This window comes from Cryptotermes secundus, unplaced genomic scaffold (assembly GCF_002891405.2).
Source record: "Cryptotermes secundus unplaced genomic scaffold, Csec_1.0 scaffold1730, whole genome shotgun sequence".
In the NCBI taxonomy this organism is placed as follows: domain Eukaryota; kingdom Metazoa; phylum Arthropoda; class Insecta; order Blattodea; family Kalotermitidae; genus Cryptotermes; species Cryptotermes secundus.
The window spans coordinates 27,306-34,274 of NW_019729235.1; positions in this window are offsets into that span (position 1 = coordinate 27,306).

Genomic DNA, 6,969 nt, shown 5'->3' on the forward strand with positions numbered 1-6,969 from the left:
TTTCAATCCAATACTCTCTGATCTATTCTGAATGCACCTCCGTGTATAAACAACCAAAGGATCCATGAAGAAACGAACACAGTGCTCGGTGAAATAAAAAAGTGAAATAACAAATACCAAAAGAAAATTAGAAAACCACACAAATGCACTAGCAGCGAACCTACTAGACAATAGCGAAACTGCACATAGACTGGAAAAATACACCGTCCCAACTCTACCAGACAGACCTGAGTAAAACCCCAATACTGGAATTAAATTGATACTGAAGTGAATAGGAAAACTAGCGCAGTCGGTATAGCGACTGGCTACGGGCTGGCCGACAGAGGGGTCACAGTTCAAGTCCCGGTAGAGTCAAGAATTAATCTTCTCCAAGTCGTCCAGACAGTCCCTGGGGCCCATCCAGCCTCCTATCCAATGAATACAGGAAGCTATTTCCCCGGGAGTAAAGCGGCAGAGGCATGAAGCTGACCACTCACCTTCAGCGAGTGCCGAGGTCAGGAAAAAGAGGATCTATACATCCACTCTCCCATACACCTTCATGGAGTAGTGCTTAATTAGTTAAGCGCAAGGACACGATTACCTTTATTTTTTCCTTAGCACTACAGAACCAGTGGGCCTAGGCCTACCTCCATGAACTTCTCCGTTCACACCGGTTTTTCTAGATCTTAGACGTACGGTAGGACTCCTCGGGCGAGTGATCAGCTCGTCGCAAGGCCTTTACCTGTAGAAAAACACAGAAAAACGCACACAAACATCCATGCCCTGAGTGGGATTCGAACCCACGGTCCCGGTTTCCAAGCGAGCGAAGACAGTGCACGCCTTAGACCGCTCGGCTACCGTGACCGGCAGTGTATAAGAATAATATATAAGAATTCAGTTCGTACCTCACAGGAAACAGATCCGAACCCATGGTCCCGGCTTCCGAGCGCCTGAAGACAGTGCATGCCTTACACACAAGATTACCTTACCGTATATACATTACGCTACCGGCTATAACCCATTCACGAGCCTACACATTTATTACCAACACTGCAGATTATGTATAATAATTATGAAAAAAAATATTTAGAGTTAATATCCCTTTATGTGAATTTCTACAGAGCCATGGGCCAATAGGAAGAGAGATATTTTCTCAACTAAAAGGTACAGATGAAAACATAAGGGATTTACATCTCTTTCACGCATAAGTTGAGTTAAATTTCCTATTTTACCGAGACATGTACCAATGTGACACCAGGCTTCAAGAAAGGGAATTCTAATTAATAATGACTCTGCAGTGGCTGTCGGATATTTCATTGTAATAGTGTAAAAGTGTAAAAGTGTAAATTAGATTCCGCTGCTTGATTGCTACCGCTCCGTGCAGAAAGGTTCTACAGCTACTTCGTAACACATTTTTCAGAAATATACAGTATGAGCCAAAATTTGCAGTACTGAAATGAAAAGACGTCCCGTTGATACCGCTGTCTATTCATGTGAAGGCCCTTGCACGACAGAACATTCTCAAATCCTGAAGAAATGGTCCGATTACCATGTCTCTGTAGCGGTAGCCGGTACTAAAGACAATTATAGCGTTACCGCCATTTTCACACTTTACATTTCACCTTTTGACACGCACTAGGGTTCTCGGTCTTCCCTAGCCGTATCCTGGCAACGGATTTATAAGAGTCTCACTGTAACTTCAAATCACACAAATATTTTCACAGCCTAATTCATTTCTGGCCATTATTCTGGAACTGCCAAATCAATTCAATTCCTCTGCTCCAAAGTTCACATCCCGGCGTCTCGAAAATCGACTTAATTCTTCTCAGCTGAACCCTTCTTTCACTTTGCGCGGACCACGCAGAAAACACAGCCTCTCTATTATTGGAAAAGGTTGTTCACAGAGCCGTTGCGTAAGAACTGATGGGTTTGCCGAGTCTTTGCCTAGTAATGAACATCTATCTTGACTTCCCTATTCCGGCTTTCGGGAGTCACGTCACATTGTTTAAGAACAAATGAATGTCAAAGTAATGACAATTGTTAATGTAACGCGACAGTCCATAAAACTGATGGGAAGGGGTATTGCTTCGGTATTATGGTGATTATACGTGTCTTTTGGCACACGTAACTCGCGACAGAAGATGAGAATGCTTCTCTTGACTGTGGAAGTTGGGTTGCGTCCCATGACAGTGCAAGAAACATGCTTCCATTCACAGTACAAGGTGAGATGTGTCCCTACGGAGCACAAGATGGGACACATTCCTTGACAGTGAAATATAGAACGTATCACATGATGGTGCAAGTTGGAATTCGCTCCTTGACATCATTCATTATGGAAGAACTGGAATTTCTTTACTGTCCAAACTTTATTCTTCAGGGCAGGCTGGCGAAGAAAATTTTACAAACTTGAGCAAACAGAGGTTACAGACGTGCACTGAATCACGTGACTCAGCGCAGGGGACAGGCCAGGCTTTTGCGAACACGGTAATGATGTTTCGGGTTCCGCAAAAGGGCGGAAATTCCTCGACTAAGAGACGATCAGCTTTTCAAGGATGTCTCTGTTCTATGGAGTGTGTTAATTACCAGCAGAGTGAGGAATTGCTGTGACACTTCGTCTGTGTTTTGAAAACCTCACTAACATCCTCAATGCAGTTTATTTTTAACGACGTCAAATTTCCAAACTTGTAAAAAGGTCGAAATATTTAAATGAATACCGCGTAATTCAGTCAACCTGATACACGCAAGTACTGTCTCGTAACATCTGGGATAAGTTGAAACAGAAGCAGAGGTTACAAACATGCCCTCACTAACGAGAGATAGTCGAACTCACGTCCTATCCGAACTGTTTCAAATATCTTCGGCTGCACCGGTTGTCCTATATTGATTTTCTATGATTTTCCTCATTCGTTCAAAAAATTGTCGTTCAGAACCTTCAGATATGTCACTAGCAAGTCTTCCTTCTTCCTTAACTACGAAATATTGTTACGGATTTGGTCAACCCGTTGCCAAGCAACAGCTCTGTGAACACGGTCCAACACGCAACAAGAGAGGAAACTGTGTTTTCCGTGTCCGCGGTGATGTCATACAAGAGTAGGCAATAATCACGTGACATTTGTTTCCTTTGATGCATGTCCGTTTCGCAGCTATATAAGTAAGAGTTCAGGAGAGTTCAGGGCAGTTACGAGTAGTACGTATTAGCAGCAAAAGCATGCGAACAAGCAAGGAAGCAAGCAGTAAGCTCGAGGAGTACAGAGGAGTACAAGAAGTCAGACTGTGAAGATTTAACGTGTGATTTGAAGACTTTTATGTGTGCTATAATGCCGTGGTACAGGGAGTGTGTTTATAGTCCCTGTGTTATAAATCCGTCAGGACTAGTGGAGACAAACTGAAGAGAGTAGCATGGAATGCTTTGTAGTGTGAAAATCAGTAACAGTATAATAATTAATTGCCGGTCACGGTAGTCGAGCGGTCTAAGGCATTAACTGTCTTTGCTCCCTCGGAAGCCGGGATCACGGGTTCGAATCCCACTCAGGGCATGGATGTTTGGTGTGTGTATGGGCGTTTTTATATGTTTGTGTTGTCCTGTGTTTATGTAGAGGCCTTGCGACGAGCTAATCACCCGTCCAAGAAGTCCTACCGTCTGTAAAATTATCAAGAAACTGAGAAATTAGTCATATGCTCCAAAGTGTGAGCAAGAGGAGAGAGAGAAAAAAATTATTGTAGTTACGAACTGTAAGTGTTCAATAAATCCAACTACCAATCCGAACCCCTTCTATAGTCACTGTGACACGTGATCAATGATATTCTCTCGATCCTCTCCAGTTGAAATACGAAACATGTAAGAACATTCCGCACTGGCAGCGACACATGTTGTTCTGTTATTGGGTGCCAGTAACAGTAAACGCGGTTCACAACACGCCTCTGCCTTTTGCAGAAACTGTAAAATAGCACAGTAAGGATACAGTAGTAATGTGAAGACAGTGTCTAAAAGGTCGGCCACACAGAGCGCTACGCTATGTTCGCTACGTACGCTACGTACGCTGTGTACACTCTGCGACGCAGGTAACATAGGGAACATAGCGTACGTAGCGTACGGAAGTCTGTGTGGCTAGTCACATTGGCAATAAAGGGAGATATTTTTCTGTTAGCATAGCGAACATAGCGTACGCAGCGTGCGTCGCGTACGTACCGCTCTGTGTGGCCGAAACTTTATTCAGATCTAAGTTGAATGTTCGCCCAATTTCTGAGAACTCTCTTCTATAACCTTGGGTAAATAGTGAGCAAATTTTTGCATTTTTTTGCACCCTTGGCTCCGTCTGTCTTTGCTGCCATGCCACAGACATCATAACCGGTGTATAAACATTTCAGAGACAAGCCATTATCTCTTGCATCCGTTTCATAATCTTCTTCTAGGTCTCTTGTTCTCTTAACTTCGCTACTCAGACTTCTTATGATTCTTCTCTATTTCCTTTTAACATTCTCTTCCAAACGTCCACCTCTCTATTATACATTATCTCACGCTGTCCTTCTATTCCCTTTAGCGGCACGACTCAAGCATTTGTGGGGTCAGCACCTGAAGGAGGTGAAATATGCTCTACTTCTCTCACCATTTAAGGTTGGGGCCACACAAGCGCACAAAATGCGTCTGTTGTAACGAACGTCGTGACGTCCATTGTAGAAATAAACAAGAGAGGCGAATGCTACGCTCTCTTCTGGCTGCATTGCAGACAAAACTCTACGCACCGCATTCTGCAACTGTGTGGTGTCCTCAGCAATGTCCACCATAAAGTACGTGTGTTACAACGGACGTATTTCGTGCGCTCGTGTGGCCCCAGCCTAAAGGTTTCAACTTAGGCCATTTATACAGTGAAAAATTGGAAACGCCTTTTTTAAGCATTTGCTTTGAAAATCCCGAATGGTTAGGACAGCGCTATTATGGTCACACTGATGTAAAGACAATTAAAAAGGGAATGAGTAAAAGCTACTGACAGACATGAAAGAAGAAATGGCATTAATTTCAAACTACAGGGAGTTCGGAATTACCTGCAGGAGGAGCGATATTAAAAATACAGACTGTTTCCTTTGACGATAAAGGAGAATCAGCAAGACAATTAATGAACATGTTCATAGGCCTGTTGACCCTTCTTTGGGCAGTATCAGCTGTGTTCGCTTTGTTTTAATGTCGGATATGAGATTCTCAAAGCTATGACTGTGAAGAGTATTATACTGGGACGTATAGTGCAGCTGTTATGCAAAGATCGCAAGAAAGAAAATGCATTGTTTGGTAAAGGCCGGTAAACACGTCAACATTAACCCAGCTATTACTAGGCAATCGCCCATAATAACAATAAAGGGATTGTTGGAGGCGATGTTTTCTGTTGGGTCCTCCCCAAAGCTATAGAGCGAGAACCGCAGGCCGGCTGTAGGAAATCCAGTTGAGTGAAGTGACATGAAATAGTTAGTTGATGAGTGAAGGAGTTCAGCTGCGAGATATTTGCCGTGAGCGCAGGAAGCTGAAGAATCTCCACCGTTAAAGCCGTTGCTAAGGAACGGCTGTTGAGGACGCAGCAGACTGAAAAAAACTTAGCAGGTGCAATGGTGATCTATGAACTGTGGAGATTAGATTATATTTCCGAGCGGTATGTACAAGTGCTCAATAAATCCATTCGCCAATCCATACCCCGCCTGTAGTCACACTCCTAAAACGTGACAATATTCTGGGATGTGACGCCCTGTAATCCGGTAGAATATCACAGACGTTACAAAGGCAATCAGTGCTTCCGTTCTCAGTACTGAAGGGTAAGCCAAGAATTTATGGCGTCTCACCCAAGAAAATAATAATCTCTCTTTATTTCTGAGGTTTCGTCGATTATTGTCAATTCTAACAATTATCAGAACACGTGATTCTTTCTCTTGACTTTAACTCGCTGTTCAGTTCTTTCTTTTTTTTTTGTGAAGGTTGCTGTCTTCTGGGATGTGACATCGTGTAGTCTGGTAGATTCTTTCCAACGATTTGGAGTAACCAGCTCAGTATTTAGGAATCGCTTTATGCATCATATACCGATTGGGCTCGTCTAGCAACGAGACTGCCGACTGCTCGAAACCAAAGGAAAACATGAAGTAGACGAATGAAAGGAGGAAACTGGAGGTACGAAACGAAGGTTCTGCTTGCTTTGTACTTTTTGTTGCTTCTTTCGTGTCTTATTTATCAATAAGCAAAATGGTGGCGATGTTTCTCGGGAAAGTCTGACGGACTGAAGAAGACAAAAATCTTTTTAATCACAGCTGTAAGAATCTCAAATTCAATCTGAATAACTAAGAGCTTAGTCAGATAAACTAAATGTAATGCCGTGGTGCAGGGGGGCGTGGAGGTAGCCCTCCCGCTGCCGCCACTGTTATGCCCTAGCGGCGCAGGGGGGCGTGGAGTCAGCCTCCTCTGCTACCACCGTAACACTGCAAGTAGGGGGGCGTGGAGTTTTCCCTCCTCGCCTCCACTGGTTAGGTCGTAAACTGGTACTACTGGTAACGTCGTGCCGTCGGGGGTGTGCAGGTACCCCTCCTTGTCTCCACTGGTTATGCGGTAAGGCGTTAACGCAATCATCCTAGCTTACCCTTAGCTAGGATTCTCCTATATCGGAGTTTCCTTCTGTCATACAAGCTGCCACCATCTATTTTCTGTTCTTTCAATTGTGGGGACTACTCCCTGGCATGTAGTCATACCCCTTCTTGACCACTCCTCCCTTAGTTTACAGGTAGCGTCTAAATACTTATTAATACACTTTATCATTCTATCTTAAAAGGGCGTTGCTGTCGAGGCTACCGTACTCTGCCTGTGTGGCAGGAGCCTATCCCTGTCTATTCTTATCTCCGTCTTCGGCTGCCACTGCGGCCTGTGTCAGTTCTGCCCTCGCTCGTCAGGATTACTCGGGATCGGGTGTGGGAGGTGGATTATATATATGAATTACACTCCCGGTACATCCTATCCTATCC